Genomic DNA, 21,435 nt, shown 5'->3' with positions numbered 1-21,435 from the left:
TCACAGCACTTTTTCAACATCATATTACATGGACAGAGGCATTAATGTGGACAGTTAAATTTGAGGCTGATATTTCAAATTGTATAATTTTACATTTAATGAACTGGACTGCTTGTTGTTCACTCCCTGTTTATGAGCAAAACCACACAGTTACACATACTACACTACACATACTACATGACATTTCTAACTGAGTTGACTGTCTGAAATGTGTTTATAATTGAAAAGAAAATGTCATCTTGGCAACTCCCATCATTAATGTTTTTACATGTTTCTTCTATAGCAATTCATTATATTTTATAAGCGGATCATACTGTATCTTTTGTATGTAAGTAGTAACTATAGATGTCAAATAAATTTAAGCACATCATTTCCTTCTGAAATGAAGTGAATTAAAGTGTAAAACTTAATAAAATAAAATACATCCAATTTGTACTTAATTACAGTATTTGTGCCCAAGACTTAGCTTATCAGTACTCTTATTTGCTGCAGTGTATTTTGTAGTTTGTGTGTATTGTATTCACATCATTAATGTATGATTGTTTTTTAAGCTGCTTTGCTGCGAAAAAAAATAATAATTTCCTTCTGTGGGACAATAAAGACATGAGATGAACTGGTGAAGCTCCTCAATGGCAAAGAAGCAACTGGTGACGAACAGTAATGTGTATTGCTGGAGGCACATGTCTACACCTTCCTCTAGCTGAACAGGGGAAATTAGGAGAAGTAAGGACCACAATACAGAAGAACTGGAAATTCCAATTTATAGAAAAAAATATTATATTGAAATAGTTTTCATTCAGGGATAATAATAATTACAGAGTCCTGCCAATGGTTTCACACTATTCCAGTGAACTAAAGGTGGCTGTAATGTGCAAAGAAACACAGCAGTGCTCCAGCAAAGGCAGTGAAGAAGAAGAATGCAAGCTCATAAACATGAATATAAGCAATTCAGGAATTTAAAGTACATTTTAAAGATCAGCTTTGCAAATGTTTTATGAGAAAGGAAATATATTTTACACACTTTTGTTAGATCTCAAGGATACACACAATATGTTTTGGTGGGTAAAACACAATGTACTAACTCCACAGGGCCCCTTTAACCACTAAGTTTTGCTTAGTATAGTTTTCCTCTGTCTGAAGGCATCAGAGGGAAGGGGCAAAGGTCAACAGGCCAAAGACATAGTTCAAGAAAGTTGCCAGTATTGTTTTAGAGAACAAACTGCATGGGGCATAGTCGTCCCAAGGGGTTGTTGACTGAGCTTCATCTTTATCCATAAAAGGACTGCTGCTGATCCCTTGTCAAGACTTGACAACACACACACATACTTAAAACGCACACACACATGCTATTCCTGCCTCTTGTCCCAAACTATCATCATCTCTTGCCCCCGTTATCACAACTCAATGTTTCCACTTAGTCCTTTTTTAAAATTTGATCTCTTCTGTGATAGTTTTTTCCATCTCAAGAGAATGAATCACCTCGGTTCTCGCCTCTGTTTTCACAGCTTGCCAGGCCAGCAAACCTTGATCGCTGTCAGATCTTCCTCAGCATCGTTAGTCATACTGAAGTTTTATCATGCGTATTTGCCTTCAGCAGGTGTACATTGTCGAGGTTACAGGAATAAGAAATACAAACGAAATGTGTGCGCTGTGTTGTGAACCACTGTGGCTGACACCTGCAGCACAGTGAGCAGATCCTATGCTAGGAAATGCACCGTAGCTGACACCCAAACTATCTGAGAACATTGTGGATTGATCTGTGATTAGCCCTGCTGCAGGCTAGGCTCACATAGGGCCCTGGCTTTCTGTTCTCTAACCTACTGGGGATGTAGCCTCACAAATACCAGGAGTATTTATGGAAGGCCTGGGTGTCATGGCAACTGGGGGATTGTGTGTAAAACGTAGAGGGGAATGGAAAGGCCAAGCTATACACAACAAGCGATTGCACTGTATTTAAAGGGGATTGCCAACCATTTGAAAAGAATAGTTGTACATTCTCTTTCTCTGGCCTGTGATGGGCCAGTGTTGTGAATATAAAATGTCAATATGTGTCAACAACATGAAAAGGTTAACAGAGCCTGAAATCACAGATCCTCTGCAACAGCACACATTAAAGACTAAAGAAAGTCAGCTGGTGATAAGATACTGACAATGTGATATACTCCACTGTTACATTGAATGACATATTAGCATTAAGGTTCTTTATCTTTGGCAAAAAAAACTTATTCCACACTGTATGACTATCACATGTATCTGTATGTGAGGGAAACTTTTGAATTCTATTAAATCATAAATAAATGATGAAATATGTTGAAAGCAACAACCGCCTTTATTTTTAGCAAATCTAGGCTGCCATAAACAGTTTATCATTCAGTCATAAATTATGAGATATTTTGTTTCCACTCAGTTTTTCCACGACCATATGTCATCTACCACCAATCAGGCAAAATGACATGATGTGAGAAGCAAACTCTTAGTAGCAGGCTTTTCCTGTTCTCTTCAGAGCTGTAAGGAAGTTTCTGTTAATACAAACACTTTAGGTTGCTGCTTCACCCATGAGAGTGAATACCAACACCTTGGTGCATAAAAGAGGCTCTACTTAATGATATAGAAGATTTTCTACACTTTCAGCAAATCTGTTGTAAATATGGGCACCTCTTTAAAACTATTACACTCTGAACTAGTAAAAAGTCAAACCAATAAATCCAGCACAAATATTCCGACCCAGACAGGCATATCAGTACTGCAGGCCTGGTGTTTACATTATGTTCAATTAGGGAGTGTAAGCCTGTCCACAGTCTACTGAATGTCCTTTAGTCACATTTCCTATTGGCCTGTTAAGCCCAAAAACAAAACAAAGCAAAAACAGGCGAGTGTGTAAGCATGTGATGCATGTGAAAAACAGAGTGAAGGAATGCCTGTGAGCAGAGCTGCTACTGAGCTGAAAGCTTTAAAAAATCATCAAACAGCCGAATCCAGTAACATATAATACTAATTCTACTTAACATAGTAACATGGAATTACAAGCAAGCAGCAGTTTGTCATGTTACTGGTTAATAACTTCAAACAGGATTACTTTTGTTACTTACTTTTTTTGTTTATTTAGCAGAAGTGGATATTATGAATTACTTCACTGATTCATATCATTTTGTTCAGGTGTTCAAAAATTATAATCATTTTGTTGATCTTTCATCATGTTTAGACTAAGTAGTCGCATCACTATCCAAGTGAAAAATATGGTATTAAAGCATAATCTGTAAGATTTTCATGAAATCAAACATTGTTTTTGATACTATTTATACTACTTTCTGCAACAGTCATTCAATAGATTTGGATTCAGTAATTACCTCTCTGTGTAATTGTTTTTATTATTAGTGGCAGAGTCCATCATTCCCCAGCTGGGTTCAGATTGCCTACCTAAGCACGATGTATGCATAACGGCCTCTGTTTAGTGTTCACTCTCTTTACAGTGAATCAGAGCTATATTTTATTACTGCTAATGCAAACTGAACATTTCCTTCAGACTGCTGCTTCACATTAAGTGCATTCAACTGATGAAGCAAGGGGTGGCTTTTTTTGTGAAGCAGCAACAGGAAAGCAATGTATTTGTTACCATAGTTAGCACTGATCACGAACATTCATAAAAAATGTGTCTTCAAAACAAGACTAGCATTCTATTTTCTGCATTTTTCAGAAGCGGCTCAAAAAAAAGAAACAGCCACCACAAGCTGTTACATGAAGAGGTGACAGGCACCTCTAACTCTTCAGCAAGGTCACCAACTTTACTGTGCCCTCCTATTATGCATAAAAGTACTTGCACTTTGCACAGCATGAAATCAGATTGTCAATCAGACTTCTTTATTAAAAACAAGGTCAGTTTATTTGGCTGCACTGTAAACAGATTGTACAACAGTTGCTTGTCTGTTGTATTTCTGACAAAGTAGCTGATCCAGGAGTCCTTGTTGTAGTATCAAACACATCAGGTCAAATTATCTATGTGACTCAAAATCAGAAAACAGAATCACAAATTTGCCACAAAGGGCTTTGTAATCTGTACGGCACACAATATCCTCGATCCTTAGGGGCCGTTTTTTGCGTCTTTCATTATTTTCAATGGAGATGCATGACAAGCACACTCAAAACAAAAAGTGGAACCATTGCAAGACACATTCGTTGCACTTGTTTTTTCAGGCACACCCACAGTGCACTTACATGGAAAAATCTCAACTTTTTTGAATGCAGCAAGCGCACCACAGGTGATGTGACAAGAATGAACCAATCAGCTCCACAGGACTTAATTCACCCTTTCCATCCAAGGACGTCAAAACATCCGGTTGAAAGCTCAGCCAACGCTGGTTGCCAACCACCATTCAAAACCAAAAAGTTAAAACCGGTTTTGGTTGCTTAGTAACAGCAGACGCAACAGTAGCGCAACCTCCCAAGCACCTTGGATAAAAGGATGAAAGCAGGACGGCTGGCGTTTTCTATGCGCTTTTGGACGCAATATCTGAACAGCCCCTTAGGGCCTCATTACGTCAAGGATTTTAAGCTCAGTGTGTCTCTCGGTCGAACCGTACAAATCTAGGCCTATAAAGTTACTTTTAAAAGATCATTTTAACTGCAATCACGTGTAACAACACAGCTATTGTATTATAATTGTCTGTGGGTTTTGCAGTATTTTAGCAAAGTAAGAAAAATACTGTATATCACGGGTGAACAACATCAGTGCTTTCCGTCACCCGTGAGGGGAGCTGTGATGCTAAAAGCTCAGTAACAATAATGACTCAGAACACTCACTTCAGCTTGAGGATTTGACGTAAAAGATTCCTGTAGTCAATCTAGTTTTCAGTGATTTATAGTGTTTTTTTTAGCTTTGGCCTCCGTGTAAACGAGGCAATAAGTTTAAAACGTATTAAATGTGTCATATACATCTAGCTTGTTCTGTTTTTTCAGGTCAGTGCGGAAATGAATGGAATCACTTTGAGTGGGTCTGTACATGCTCTCGTCCTAATCACACAGATCCATGTTCAGACAGGCGATTGTTCACCTCCTAATCCATATGATGAATTACTGTCTGAGGGCAACATCATCAGGAGGCTTTCACCACCGTCCTCACAGACCTCCACTGACCCAGCAGCTGGCCTCTCACAGAGACTGTTAACACGATTTCAACATGACTAACATAGCATACATACACATGAAACTGTCACACGCACACACGTATATTGTAAACACAGGCGCTTATATGCTGTCTTGGGGCTCAGAACGTGAGCAGCATAACAGAGCTGCGAAATGATCCTCTTCCCCTCAACCTCTTTCCATCCTCTATCCTTACACTCTCTCTTCCTCCTCCCTATTCAGATTCTCCCTCTTCTCGAGTGTTTCTGCCTCTGCTGAATATCTTCTCCTCATTCTGTCAGCGCTGCCCTCTCTGCTCGTTCTCACAGATGACGCTCGGGCAGAGAATCCCTAATGTTTATCACCGATCAAGTGGATACTGTCAAGGAATGAATAACCATCGCATTTGGTGATTGCTTGATGAGATGTAATTAGGCGTGCCGACTGGAGATTAATCACGGGAAGTCAGCCGTCTCATGCTAAAGCATCGCTCTCAAGGAGTCAGCCTAGGAATAAAAGGGAGTGACATTAAGACGTGCAACATATACTCAAAAACCAATACCGTTTAATTAGAGGCCTTTTATATAAACTGATAGCACTGAATTATAGTTTATAATTTAAATTAAATATGTCAGCCTCTTTGTATACTTCCTCTCCCTCTCAGCACTGAGGACAGCACAGTATGAAAACAATATTCTGAAGCACACACTACATCTTTAGTTAATTTAAGATACATCCTGGGTGAATATGAGTAAATATACAAGGGATGAATGTGTAAAATACTAAAACATCTTTTGGCATAAAGAGTTAATCATCATGCCCTTGACTTGCTACTGCCTGACCCATGTTACCCTACTGGTGAAATATGTTTTCAGGTCATATGTTTTGTTGAAGTGTGTTGTCTGCAGCTGCTTCCTGAAATAAAATGAGTCTGAGGCGTTTTGTTTTTAATCATCTCCACCCAAACAGTCATCACGTCCCCTGTCATTCACTCTGTTGTTCTAATGTCCTCAACTACAAGAGAAGTTGTGATGCCATTTATCACAAAACCTTACCAGAAAGCCTCATCAGCATCACAGGTTCAGATACAGTTCATTTAAGAAAAAAAAAAAAAAAGTTGGGAATCAGTAAAGATTATGTCACATTTGGGCACAAAAGCTGTAATCGGCATACAATGGAAACAAAATTGGGCTCGGTGGCAATGGTCCAGAAAAGAAAAGGGAATTCTGCATGAAACAGGAACGGAAATATGGTGAAACAAAAACATTTCAGTGCTGAGAATGTGCTAAAAATAGAGAGAAAGATGAAACAACAAAGACAGATCAGAGGACACTGATAAAAAAAAGAAAAACTGCATGATCATCGACATGGAAGGAAAAGAAGGAGACAGGAATGGGAGAAGGGGACAGCAGGAATAATCACAGAGAAAATCTTTCCTACCTCTGACCATCGCTACTCCCACTATAGTCCATGTAACATCCCTGTTTAGTTCTTCAGTGAAGACCCAACCAGTCTGCCGGTCAGTCAGCCAGTGGGCTCCCGGACGTGGATTTGTGGCTGAGCTGGACTGGTGTCTGGTTTTCTAGCGTCTGCTTCCCAGTAAGCAGGCAGCAGGCAGCAGCCGAGTCCTCCTCTCTGTTCACACAAACACTCGGTTACATGCAGCACGACAGCAGAGGCACAGGAGCCTCGGCAGGGACAGCAGCAACATCCCTCCCATCCACCCTGAATTAATTAAGCCTTTTTTCTCCCTCTGCTGCCCTCCCTCTCTCTCTGTCTCTCTTCTCTCTCTCACTCAGTCTCTGTGATTCCCATGTGCGCATGGTTAATGCTCTCTCTTTCTCTCTCTCTCTTTCTCTCTCTCTCTCCCTCTCTCTCTCTCTCTCTCTCTCTCTGTGTGTGTGTGTGTGTGTGTTTCTGCTTCCCCCTGTGTTCAGTTTCCTCTCTCTCTCTCTCTCTGCTTTCTGTTTCGCTAATCAACAGCTGTAAATAGGTCTTCTTTTCCTCCCCCAGTCCAACTTCTGTAGGGTTAAATCTGCCTTTCCTCTCTTTTATTTTCTTCTGCAGTGAAAAACAAGTCAGTGAACAGGGAAAAAAAGTAAGTATTATAAATTATACAAAAGTATTATACATTTTTATTTTTGCCTTGTAGGTTTTAAGTGTATTGCAGAGAAAAATATCCGGGAGACACCTCAACACTCGTGAATCGAGATGCAATGATTTATTGAGAATTGTTTTTTTCTTTTGTCTTTTTACAAAAGAAGACAAGACATTAAAGCACAACGGGTGCAGTACAATTTAAATACGCAAAGAACTAACAAAAATAAATTAGAAAAAGAAATGTCGTTTTTTTAAAGAATTTAAAAGAGTTCAACATAGTCAATAAAAATGCCTTTCTCTACAGGCACACCTGTCAAATATTATTATACCTCATTTTGAGACTCAGTTATAGTTGGGCCTTAGCATCCCATGCAAACTTCACACAAAAGGCTGAGTTAAAATGGCTCATACACATTCACAGTAACATATTCAATGAAGGGTCTCCACATTTTGTTAAAGGTATTTTTGTTGGAATGCATCGGACAAGTCAGGAAGTCCAGTGGAATATGTGCCATTATTATCATCCCAACCAGAGATTGTGGGAGCCTTTAAAGTAATGTATTTTTGCTTGCACAGAATGTCAAGACATTAAACAACTGTCTATAATGAACATTATTGATGTGCATGCAAGGAACACAATGGACCAAATTCAAGCTTGGTTACCAACATGTTCTGGATTTCACACAGGAGGTTTTCCCAGTATTTTTGTGGCTTGGGACAGGACAACTGAGAAAAGGTTTTGCACAAATCCACACTCCACAGCCCTTATGGTCCAAAGCTGAAGCATTTCTTGGCTCATCCTCAACACATCCTCATAAAAAAAACGACAGTATAGGTCTAAAATTCAGGCTGTAGTAATGCACTCCAACTTTCCAAAATCGTTACAAAACATTGTTAAGAAATAATTATGTTTTATGGTGTGACAACGGTCTGGTTAGGTTTAGGCACAAAACCCACTTGGTTAGGATTAGGGTTAAAAAGATCACTTGAAATTATGGTTTTTAAAGAAATATCCTGACGCGTTTGGAAACATGACACTCGCGATTGGAAACGGGAAGTGAACAGTGGTCTCCTATCTATCTATCTATCCATCCACCCAACCCACCTCCTCATAACAAGGCAAAATCATCTTACCAAGTCACCTTATACCGACGTCATCAGAACAGCGTCACTTTCCCGGGTCATAATTACTATGGCCACTAGATGGCGCAAACGTAAATATAGGTCGTTTTAGCCTGCCCGAATTTTAGACCTATACTGTTGTTTTTTTTGGGAGGACGAGCTGCTCATCGTCCTGGTTGCCTTGAGTCAGTGCAGCTCGGGTGCCTGGACACCTGTATACCTGCTCGCAGGCCTAGGTTTTATTCTAATTTGCTTTATTGACATGACCTTAATTAAGTAAATTATTTCCAAAGCATTTCGCTCAAGTTTTACAATGTATAATCATTCAGAATGTAAAAGGAGACAAAGACAGGAAATGGTTGCAAGGAAATAATAGAAAACAGCAAGTTGTATAGACATAACAACCAAGTTCTTTACCAAAACAAAGCTCAAATACAAAGAATTTAATACACTCTCAAATCAAGGTAAAATTTGCTTTGGGGAAAAACTGACATCGCCATGGAAGCAAATATAAATATATGTCAAAGCCCAATAGAAGACCAAAACAACAGCACAAGAGCACATGAAACTGTTCTGAGCTCCCTCAAATTCTGCCTTCTCTTTTTGATTTTTATATTTCATCTCTTCATCTATTGTTCCCACCATTACACCCTCTGTCTGTCTCTCTTGCTCTCCCCTCACAACCCTACACACACGCAGTATGTCAACCAACTCTAAAGGTGTCACTGCAATGTGTCAGCCTGTTGTTGTGCAGCTGGCTATTTCTGTGGTGAAGTCATTGATGAATAAAGCCAGTAGCGTTGAACTATCCGCCCTGCATTTCTCACAGCTCATCTAAGAGCGTTAACACATACACACACACACACACACACACACATACTAGTTTTCTTTTTTCTTTCTTTTTCACACACATGTGGTGTGTTGCCTCATTTCACAGAATGCTGCATCGTTTCCTGCTGCTGTACATGTGAGCTAAAAGAGGCAGATCCCCAGAGAAACAAGAGGAGCGTGTATTATTACTTTCTCTCCTCTCTCTCCCCCTCGCCTCGTTCTCATATTTCCATCTTCCTGTCGTCTGGAAGTTACACCGAGCTTCTGTCAATTTCAGCAAATGAAATTTCAATGTTGCTCCTCATTCATTTGTAACTCTGACAGAACAGCAGTCAAACAAAGCAGCAGAAAGGCAAGAGAAGCAATGAAGAGAGGTTCTGCAGTAACGCCACAGTCCAGATGGGAACAATCATAACGATGGGAACTCTTTGGTAGGACAAGAGAAAAAATAAAAACCTACAGGGCACAAACTAATCTTAAAAGGGATATTGGCTCTCCTGCTGCCTTGGTTCTCCTAAGTAGCCCAGAGGAATGTGATTGTGTTGGAGGAGGAAAATACAATTCACTCCAAGTTTCTACCACTTCCCAGAGAATGTCTGACATTCACTGATAACTTTCAAGCACTGGTCGGTGGGCTTTTGAGGCGGACGGGGGAAGAAAAGGGGGCCTGTTTAATGTCAACGATGATGATGTAATTGTAAAGGCAAAGGTCACGTGGCGGGGATAAAGTCACATTCCGCTAATTCAAACTCAAATATCAGCCGCCAGCAATTCTAGAAAGAAGGGGCGCAAACTGCAGCAGGGAAAACAAACAGCCAGCAGCTTAATTTGAAAAGCAGACAAATAGGATAAAAATAGCAGGTTGTTGTACTTTGCCTCTTTTGTGATCAAAAGCAGATTGTTAATGTCTGGCTTACGTTTCACTGACATTCCCATTGCATAAGATATATTGGCTCGGAATAACTTAAATTCAAGTCTCTGTGAAGAAATCTTGTGAAGGATTTTATGTTTCACGCCAAACTCATTTACTACTAATTTGTTTTGCCAATTACAGTTTGATGGGAGATGAAATTGCTGCCTGGATTATGTTCAGTGACATTTTCTCCAGTGTAAGAAGTGCTGCGTCTTTGTACTGCATGCATGTTGTAGGGAGGAGGGTGGGATGGATGGTGGGTAGTCAAATCGTGGACTTTGTAACTGAGTTCCGCTTGTGGTTTGGTTTACAGCCAATAAAAGCACTTTAGTTGAGGTTGGAGAAAGATTATAAATATTTTAATAAAGTAAACTCGTCCTGTCTGGTGGAGAATGTCTGTGAGGCACTTTTTCAATACTCAAAGGAATAGATTGACTGTTTGGGAAATACGTGTATTTCCTTTCTTGCAGAGAGGTAGATGAAAAGATTGATACCACTCTCATGTCTTGACACAGGAGGAAACAGCTAACTTGGCTCTGTGTAAAGGCAACAGACCTGCCAAGCTGCTCACTAACTAAAAGATACATCTAGTTTGTTTGATACAAACAAAAATCAAAGTGTAAAAGTCCCAATTTATGGTTTAATGAGCAGATTTTGTTAAACAGAGCCAGGCTAGTTGTTTCCACCTTTCCAGTCTTTCCAATCTTGTCATCTAACTCTTAGAAAGCAAAAAGTCAGACTATTCCTTTAACCTAGATTATAATCTCTCTCTAACCTTAACCTTAAAGTGGTGTCAGTGTCTAAACATGAGCATAAAAAATGTTCATCATGGTTTACTTGTTGTGAGTGGATATTGTACAAAAACAGAAAATGTTGACTTTTTGCATTCAGTATCAACAGTTTTGTGTCTTGGCAGACACCTTTATTAAAAATGTTCCCCCATCATGCTGATAAAAAACCAAAAACATCTGAAAACATATTTGCTGTTGGAAATGACTAGCATTTAAATGTTATTTATAGGAGACCAAGTTGTTTATGCAGTAATATCGTCATTATCAGAGTATCATTCTGTTTAACTCATGCAGTCATTCCTCTGTACACACTGGTCATTTATTGAGAAAAATCTTCTCTGGAAACAACATCTTGTTGTGAAATGAAAAAAATGAAAGCAAATCAGAACAAGAAACCTCGTCTACAGTCTCCCTGATTGACTGTTTGTTTTTGTTATTTTCCATTTATCGAGCTTGAAGTGTGTGGGTGCATCATGTGGGCTTGGACACAGGTGGCTTTTAACCGTCTAAGTGATGAGATAAGAGGTCGGTCAGGTTGGTTTCATCACAGGGAGAAACAGCAGTTGCAACATCAAACACGTCACAGAAGACGCACACGGTGAGATTTCAAGGGTGGTTTGTGAGTAGATTTAAAGTTGTGATGCTCAGATTGAGGGTTTGAAGGTCACATGTCAATCAGTTTGATGTGACACCTGCTACAAGAGAAAAAAAAACGGTAGAGTTTGCATCTGCTACAAACTCTGGTGTAACTTGTCTTTGTTTCACCTCTGGAGATCCTCTCTAACTGTAGTGGTTGAGTTAGTAAAGGCTACACATGGGTCTGCACCACAGCCTGTTGTTTCACTTCCTCGAAACTTTTCTTCGCTATCACAGAACAGCGATGTTGATCCATCACAACCGACAACAGACCAGTTTCATCATTAGTATTTTTACCATTTTGTTGTCATGGACAATAGAATTTGTGCAAACAGTCTACATACTGTATACCTCACCACCATGTATACACTACACACCACCCACACAGACTGTGTCTTACGCACATGCGCACAATAAAAATCAATATAACAACTTCAAAACAGGAAGTGGGCAGTAATAAATGGACTGAAGACAGATGCAGTGGCTCGGCAGTTGCTCGAGCAATGAAGAGGGACAATTACACAACAACATCACTTAAAAGCTTTTTCCATTCCAGTGGTTCGCCTCTGGAGCAGCTGTTCTACACCCGGTATCATGACTGATATGTTCATACTTAGTCGCACTTGGAAAAGTTATAGCAGCAGTAGTCATTCACTTCCAAATCTGTCCAGCCTACTCAACTGAGCTCCACTCATATGCATTCACAAGTCCCCCACAATGTATGAATGAAAGAGTTTGCAAAAAAAAAAAAAAAAACAGCCAGGGACACTCTCCAGAGCCTTTAGTAACATTTGTTCACATTTCATAATGGATCTCACTCACGGCTGATAGTGGCTGATGACTCAATAACTGAAAAGAGTGGGTTGTTTTTTTGCACAGTGGCGTTGACATCAACATTCATTCCTCCATCAGCAGGCAGCTCCATCATTTCTGAAAACCCATACTCAGTATTTTCATTATTCAATAGTCCTCAGACAAGGTTCATCTAAAAGCATCCAGCTTTTAGTATTTTTGCAGAATAGTTACAGAAGAGGCAACCTTTGAGAATAGAGATGAAGTAACCAACTACAAATAAGACAATGCGTGTGTTGTGTGTGTGTGTGTGGGGGGGGGGGGGGGTTGCAGCAAAAAAAGGACAAAAACAGGATCAAAACTGCACATTTAAGGTCTTCGTGGAGAAGAAACTAAGAATGACATTCATGAGTTGTTGTCAGTTTCTCTGCTCTGCCTTTTTACTCACTGGTGGCTGGATCGTTCTAATGTATGCAGCCAAACCAGATACATCACAGCCAGCCAATAAAGGGATTCATATTTGGAATATTGAGCAGCCTGGACTTCCTCTGGGGAGAAGAAGCATCAGGTTGAGTTAAGGCTGAGCCATCACTCTGAGCCCCCACTGAGTCTATAGTACAATATGTGGTTTTTGATACACAAAGAAATCCATTGGATTGATGAAAAGCTAGTGTGATAATTATTTTATATTTTTAACTGAAAAAGCTTGCCAATATCACAGAGAAACACAACACAGCCTCTCAGACATCATGAAATGAAGTCAACATTAGCAGAAATTCCCATTTAAAATGCACTCTGGGGCACAGTTTTTTTATTTGTTAATGAAGTAACAGGCTCTGTCACTGCTGCATAACTGCTGCTCTAGGAACAAATTTTCCTCAGCTGTTAATCCCATGCAGGGGCTTGACACTTATGGCCAAAAGTGGGGAGAGCGAATCACACAGAATCAATTTATTGATTGACTTCACCTTATGTAGGACGTGACATTTGCTAGGCCAATTATATCAAGACGTATGACTTTCTGTCATCACGGTGTTAATGCAGCAACTCACCAGCTTCTCCAAATAGCAATAAAATGTAAAGTAACTGTTGATGAACAGTTCAGCTGACAGATATGTTGCCTGTAGGTCAGTATGCAGAATGGCAGCTTGTATATGTCTTACCGTACTGGAAGTCTTCTTAGCGATCTTGCTGTGTTCAGAGATCTCAACCATGAACGTAGTGAGTATAATGTAAAAGTTTATAGAAACGATGGCCGAAACTACAAAAATAAACCAAAAAAATGATCCTTTAAAGCAACCTTAAAAGTTGAACAAGAATTTGACTTCTCCTCACTTCTTTCAAAAGAAGATAACAGTTTTGTGGCACTTTTGTGGAAATAACCTTCAAGCCTCTGAGGAACCTATTTACAGCTTCCTCCAGCCCAAAGGCCTCCACACCTCTGACTCCTTCCTTTGAGGGGAAGATAGTGAAGCCTCTGGGTGGGCGTTTCCCATGGCAATGGCTGACAGACGACTAAAAACCAACCAGCGTTGCTAGGAGACGAACTTCCGTGGTCCCCTTCCTTTTTCAACAAGACCACACAGTGTTGGTTATCAACACTGTTGTGCTGTGTTGGCCACACTTCATAGGAGGGGTCTAGCTAGTCTCTTTTTCATGAGTCCAGTTGTGGAGGCCTGTCAAAACTCACACAGTAACATAGCGAGTTCTCAAATCACAAATAGGACTAAAAAATGTCTAAAAATGTTGGTCTCCATGAGGTTAACTGCCTGTGTCCCTTGGAATTGAAGTGATATAACAAACTATTTTTAGTGCCTGTCTAAACAGCTAGTAGCAATCAGTCTAAAACCAAAAATTCATATTCCCTGGAGAACACTAATGTAGTGGAAGCTGGGTTTTTTGTTTGTTTGTTTGTTTGTTTGTTTGTTTTGAGAGAGAGAGTCTGTGATTTATTTCTTAGCAAAAATTAATTTTAAATTCAGTGTGACTAATAATCCCGAATAAAGCATCCTTCAAATTAATCGGGAGCAAACCTGCTGTATTGCTGCATAGTTAACAAATCAATGGAGAAAGACAACAGAGCTTGTTACTGATCTTTAAATGTCACCTTTTAAACAGGTAGGATCAATAACTATAGCAGTGAAATGATAAACGTACATAATTATCCATCAACCTATTTGCAGCTTCCTCCAGCCCAAAGGCCTCCACACCTCCGACTCCTTCCTTTGAGGGGAAGATAGTGCCATACATAGACTCTAAAACAGAGACGAAAAAAGTCTAACACAAAGGTCAGCCTGTGAGCTGCTCTCTACCGCAGACTATTGATGGATCAGCTAGCAAAAGCATTCGACATACAAATATCAGGAATTCAAAATCCATATTGTCACATTGTTCTCTGTCCATATTCACCGTCTCTTTTTAATGTAACTTGATAATAAAAAAGAATGCACACCTTTCAAAAAGAGGCAGTTTTCTTGTTAGCTTCTCGTTCATATTGATCATTTAGTGTGAAGGGAAATTGGACACTTTGAAGTATCTAGTGTACAAAAATCCCACCCAAGCAGTGTTTTATTTAAAGATACTTTTAACTTACATTTTCCACATTTTGACAAAAATGTTAATGATATAATAATTCAAAGTTTAAGCTGTGCTCTGTCAGTGGGAGCTACTGACAACCTTTGCCCCAAAGAAATCCATGTGAAATTGCATGAAGCAGCTGGACAAGATATCTGAAAACTGTTGTTAGCTTAACATGCACACATGGGTTATATTATATTTATATGTAATTTTGTTGACAATATGAGAAGAGTCTAAGAACTTCATGAGGGGGGATGAAAACATTGATGTGTATTATTTTCTGCACTGCTGACCAACATAAAAGTCTTGAAGGTTCAATATGTTGAAACATGTGACCCAGAACTGTATAGCCTGCATACAGAGGAAAACCACTGACTGTACTGTATATAGAAAATATGGTATAGACCAGTGGTTCCTATAGCAGAGACAAACATGCAGAGGAACAAAGAATAAATTTGATTGATGGCACTGGTCAGACATTAATATCATTGCAGTGACACATAATAAAATGAACCATAATTTGTCTAAAACTTGTTTTGAATGTAAGACTAAAGATGGGGTATTTTTGGATTTGCAAGTATTTGGATATAATTTTATAGCACCATTTGTGGACTGACATGCTTTATGAAATATTAATAAGATATTTGGAACAGCACTCAGATGTTTCATGCAATTACATTCTCTAGACTTTACTTTTGCAATGGAAAAAAAAAAAACATGACCTAAGTTTTTGCACTCCAGAGAGAACAAACAAACAGCTGTGCTGGATCATAAACAGTGTTTGTTTTTACTTCTTTTTCTAAAAATCTTTATCTTTCACTACTCGGGAGCAGGGCCATAGATGAAATTTGAAATGAGAAATGTTTGACCAAGCCACAAAAAACAGCAATTTTATTTTTTTCCATTTTTACATTTATTTATTCATTCTACTGATTATACTGTTATATTATCTGTATATTGTATCAACCAACATGATGGTTTAAATGCTCTACCAAAGCCTTCACTACTCTGCCAGGAATACAATTCTGGTGGGACAATATAAAAATCCATTTATTTATTTATTGCCTAAAACTGATCATATACAAAGATATTTAGTCTAAAGAAAATGTGTGAATCGGCCTTCGACTTCCAGACACAACATCAAGATCGTTGTCATAAATGGCAGATACAGGCCTGCTTGGGAGACACTAAAAAAGGACTTGATGGATTTAGATGGGATAGACTGGGATTTGGTTGGCACTGAATGCTGTGTACTGTTATTACTGTGTTATTCCAATTACTGATGCCCTTGAAATAAAAAACATGTTTTCTATATCACCCTGTCTGTTAACTATTTAATACAAAAATATGAAAAATAAAATAGAGAATCAAACATAAATTTGGACACTATTAAAATGTTTACGTGTGAAACCGCATAATGATTAATTTCCTTTCACAGTAGATACAGATCAGTATTATACAGACTACATAATGAAAAAGACGTGACCAAATAAAAGAGTAGGTGAATGTGTTTTATATGCATGTGCAGGTTCAACAATGCAGAGATTTCACATGCTCATTATGTCTTCATCTGAAGCGTACCGTCTCTTGAAATCATCCCAGATGGGCGACTCGTGTGGGTGGATGCAGGAAAACAGAGCAGGCAGTGAGGGACACTAATATCAAGGATCACTTTGATCTTACGAGTTGAATCCCTCTCTGATGTCACTGAGCCACTCCACTTTTCACATGCTGACTGTTAATGAGAAAACACAAGCAGTGATCCTCAAACACATACTGAAGATAGGAATTTAGCGGCATATTCAAATTAAGAAATCACACCTATTAAGTACAATAATGAAATGTGCAATATGCAATATAAATTAAACAGAATTATTATTAATGTAATCTCTGTCTTCTCTACAACCCCATAACAACAGGTCAAGGTTGTTCTCTGTCCTCATCCAGAATGAGGCAGGCTGCAAAAACAGCCTTTAATATTTAACTGTAAAATGATTAAAACAGCATGAATAGTGATAAAAAGAATGAAAAAATGAACCCAAACACAAGGGAATTATAAAATAGGTGTACAGTAAATAAAAATAGGAGCAAAATCATTGTGCAACAGTGCATGAAGTGAAGATGTTTTTTACAGCTCAAGTTATCAACATTGATGAACAAGAGCATAAGAACACATTTTTACACCACACATTTCACCAGGTACAGGGCAGCGAATCACAACAAATCCATAATAAATGTAAACACAGTATCTTTTTATTTGAGAAAAGACAAGACAAGACATGAAAACATTAAAGAATGTGTATATGTTTTTTTTTTCTTCCGGATCATCATCTGAGGTGACGTCAGTTTCTGATGATAAGGGCACAGCTGGATCAGCCATCAGTCTGCACGTGTTAACAGCTCTGTAGCAATTGTTAATGGTTTGGAGTTTGTATTTGCCCATAACTGTGCCGTCCACATAATAATATAGGTGCACAGTTACCACCACCAATGCAGCTGTGTGTGTGTGTGTATGTGTGTGTGTTTTTAAGTCTCTCTGCATGTTTCCCTTACAGTTCGACAAACATCTGTACATTAATAAAAACCTGCATTCTGTATTTTATACTATGAACGGATCAGTCAAACCACAGATGCACATTAGCTATTTCTATTGGCATCAAAGCATTAAAAAATGTATTATTTGTATCTGCATTACTGACTTTTGTCTTTTAACAACTATGGTGATCATTTAATTTGATCAGCTTTTCAGCTTTGTCCATGACTTGGGTTTATGACTAAATACTGCAAAACTAATGACATTCCCATCAACCTCAGCTGTACTTTGCGTTTACTGTAATTAATCTTAACATGCTAAACTAAGATGGTCAACATTGTGCCTAAGATGTGGAAATAACAAATCTCTTTGCCGATTCAATCATTTTGTTCAGTTCAGATCAAGAATTCATAGGCACTGACTGTGCTGTTCACTTTATTCTAAAGTAATGTAATCACATCACCGTTCACACTTCAATATATGAACACATCATACTGCTGCAACGTTCAGCACTGATTCTGTCTTCAGTTCAGTAGTATGTTCAGTCAGTTGCTGTTTCAAGCTGTCAATGTCCAGTGCAGGACTAAACTAGGATGATACTGTACAAGCACCAATTACAAGGATAACAGCTCAGCAGACAACTATTTGTGACAGTCATCACATTATGATTATTTCTGTGGGTTTTGTGGCTTTTAATAAGCTTTTAACAAGGATGTAGCGTACCATGAATCACACTGAACTGACAACAGTGCTCTCAGTCACCAGTGAGCAGCTCTACTGCTAAAAGCTATTGATTTGGTCAGTGACAGTAGTGATTTGATGTTATTCATTCATACATGTACTGAACACCTGTACAAGTCTTGTTGCAGTGGAGGACAGGATCTTAACCTCTGAACCACCTGTGTGCATATTCTTTTTCTCTCCTCATATTATTCTTTTTTTTGTCACAAAAAGATACCTAATCAGTGTCCTGTGTGGGATAGTCTCCACTGTGTTTGTACAAGATGGTCTGTATGATGGTCGCACTACAACTGTTCTTATTACAGATCTGTCGCCATATCTTGCTGACCTCAGCTCCCAAAGCAGTCTCTGAATTATTCAAAGGTTCACTTCAATTATTTAATCTTTAATTCAAAAGAAAATGCATAAATTGGATTTAAAATATTCAAATGCATTAGACCACCAGAGAAGCTGCTGCATGTGAAATACATACAGGGGCCTAGAATCAGCTAAAAGAGGGTAAAGCTGAAGTCTTATCTACACTGAATTAATCTGGCTTTATGCACTTTATTCATTAATTTGCTTCCTGAAAATGAAAAATATTACAAAGACACTAAAGTTGTTTTGGAGAGACTTTTTTTGACTGTCTACGTTTTTGTCAACAGTGTTCAGTGAACCACATGTTCCATGTCATATAATACTACACTGAAAGTGAAACTCATTCACTTTATGGTACATTTTGACAGTATTGTATTTTGTGTATTTTGAATTATTGCACCATTATTGGCTTTTTTTTTTTTACTTATTTGTAACTCTTGCCTTTATTATCTTGTGTGCACTGTGCATGCATGCAAAAGAGACTGAACAAAGACTGAACTTATACTGAAGGGCGTTTCTGCTATTTTGTCTTCCTAATTTACATATATAGAGGCACTCCCACAATAATTGGTCAGTTTAACATTCAGTCTTTTCTGGCCCTGATGACTGTTTTCAATTATTTCAATTTTTTTTTGTTTTGCTCCTTCTCCATATTCATTGGTCACCTCATTGGTCACCTTTACTCTGTCACAGTTTATGTACAATATAAATTGACTGTCAGTTGCCAGCTCAGTTTATGAGGTATAATGGAGGCTGATGGAGAGACAAAGATGGGCTCATGAGATGTGATCCAGTGCAGTTTTCACACATGGGACATTTTATCTTTTTTTTTTTTTACTACCGCCGCCTCGTCAGGTTTAACACGGGAAAACTTCTGATGAACTTCCATGATGCTCAGATGACCAGTTTGAGCCTCCAGGCTCCATTGACTTAATAACAGCATACATGTTGTGTAGATACTAGTTTTGTATTTTTCCTTCCTTCCAAGTTATGCATTTTTTATTAAGCTTTGTTGCATTTAAAAAAACATTTCTTACACCCCCCTGAAACACTGTTTTGAGGCCTTTCATAAGACATATGATAAATTATTGAGTTGAGCCTGAACCTGGCAATTCAGAAAAAAATTGCTCACTCCTGAGACGGGCAGTATAGGATAGAGGTGGGAGTGTTTTTCCTCGGTTTCTCACCTATAAAACTTGCCTTTCTTCCTCTCACCCTCTCAGAAAGTGTGACGACAGGAGCTGCAGGCTTTCTTTAATGTGAAAATGAAGTGAGATGAGCAGATGCAAGCAGTCAGCTGCAGAGGTTTGCGCTTCATCTGTGACATTAGCAGACAGTGGGCAGCTGGGCAGACTGTAACAAAGACAGCAGACGGCAGAGTGGCAGAGAGGCCCTTGCTCCAAAATAGAAATGTCACAAAGACCTTTGTGCTCACAACAATTTGACATTCAAATCAGTCATTTGCAATTTTTCCAAACAATGATCCCCAGCGTAATGTACAGAAGCCCACATTCACGCAAGGACACACATCATTATACCAGACAGACAGACACACACACACACACACACACTAACCGAGGCAAAAATATTCATCACAGTACATGTAATACATCATAATTTACCTTCCTCTGGACCTGCGCTCACTTTTAAGCTATGCTAGCAGACTGGCTCTAGCGAAGTTAATGTCAGTCAGTCCATCGGTCTCTCAGTCCATCGGCCCACCGTTTTGGTCCAGACCTAAATATCTCCCTGCATCTAACTATAGGATGGACTGCCATGAAACTTTCATAGAATGAGTCCTGATTTTGATCCCCTGACTTTTCATGTGGCAACACTAAGGTTGACATTTTTTTTGTGAAATGTTTTGTCAGCTATTGGATGGACTGCAAATAAATTTGGTACAGACATTCATATCCCCTCAGGATGCAAAATTAATGACATTCCCATTCCCATCAACCTCAGCTGTATTTTGTGTTCACTGCTAAACTAAAGTGTACACTGCACTTGCTAAACATCAGCATACACTGCATTCATACGCATGCATACATTCACACTGCCATTATGACCTTGTTAGCATGCTGATGTTAGCATTTAACTCAAAGTACAGCTCTGTCTCCGAGAAATTACATTAATATACTATTAATCTGCAACAACAAATATATTTTAAAGAAAACATAATGCCACCCAGATCACGTTTTTATGAACATAATTAGGAAAAGGTTTTAATGAACATTTCTGGCAAAAGTCACCAAATGCTGACTGAATGTATCTGTAAAATACATACTGTACAGTATTTCTTTTGTTTTCCAACATCAATATTTACCCTTGTAATACAATTTCTGCTCCTAACAACTGAAGCTTCAATAAACTTTTTATATTTGTGTTTTAGGCAACTCACAGCACTTCTGCAGTGAATTAATACATAAAGCATGACATGTTTACTTAATTAACATTTAACCCAAACTTACGCTTTATTGTACATTTACAGTGGGTTAACATATATCTTTTTTATTATTTTTTACATTTTCAGATTTCAATGAAGAACTGGTATAGGTTACTTTTTGGAAGAATTCAAATTAATCCAATGGATTTTGAAGATGCATTGAATCAGTTGATTTTTATATACATTATTAATGTTCTCTGTACTAATAAATGTTTCTCTAGAGATACACCCAATATTATTTATGAATTGGTAAATTTAAATAATTTTTTACATTATATTTTAATCAAGCAACATATCTAAAATGACTTATTAAATTATATATTTCTACAATTGAACTGAAATTTAGGAGATTATTACATATTATCAACACTGTCTTCTCAGAATCAAGAAGAGAGAATTGCATGTTGTACCATATCCAAGTGATGAAAAGTCCATGACCTTCCAATGCCCTCTCTCTTGCAGACATATTTTGGTAATCAAG

At 38.4% G+C, this 21,435-nt stretch overlaps 1 protein-coding gene across 1 annotated transcript in view; it reads right to left on the bottom strand.

The window, feature by feature from the left end:
• LOC137193050 (diacylglycerol kinase beta-like) overlaps positions 1–6,967 on the bottom strand; it is a 115,917-nt gene extending 108,950 nt beyond the window's left edge. The window contains exon 1 of the mRNA XM_067604226.1: positions 6,559–6,967. The gene's annotated coding sequence lies outside the window, so the exon portion shown is untranslated. The remainder of the gene's footprint in view (positions 1–6,558) is intronic.
• Positions 6,968–21,435: the final 14,468 nt, after the last annotated feature.

This window comes from Thunnus thynnus, chromosome 11 (assembly GCF_963924715.1).
Source record: "Thunnus thynnus chromosome 11, fThuThy2.1, whole genome shotgun sequence".
NCBI classification, from domain to species: domain Eukaryota; kingdom Metazoa; phylum Chordata; class Actinopteri; order Scombriformes; family Scombridae; genus Thunnus; species Thunnus thynnus.
This window is presented reverse-complemented; position numbering and strand designations above follow the sequence as displayed.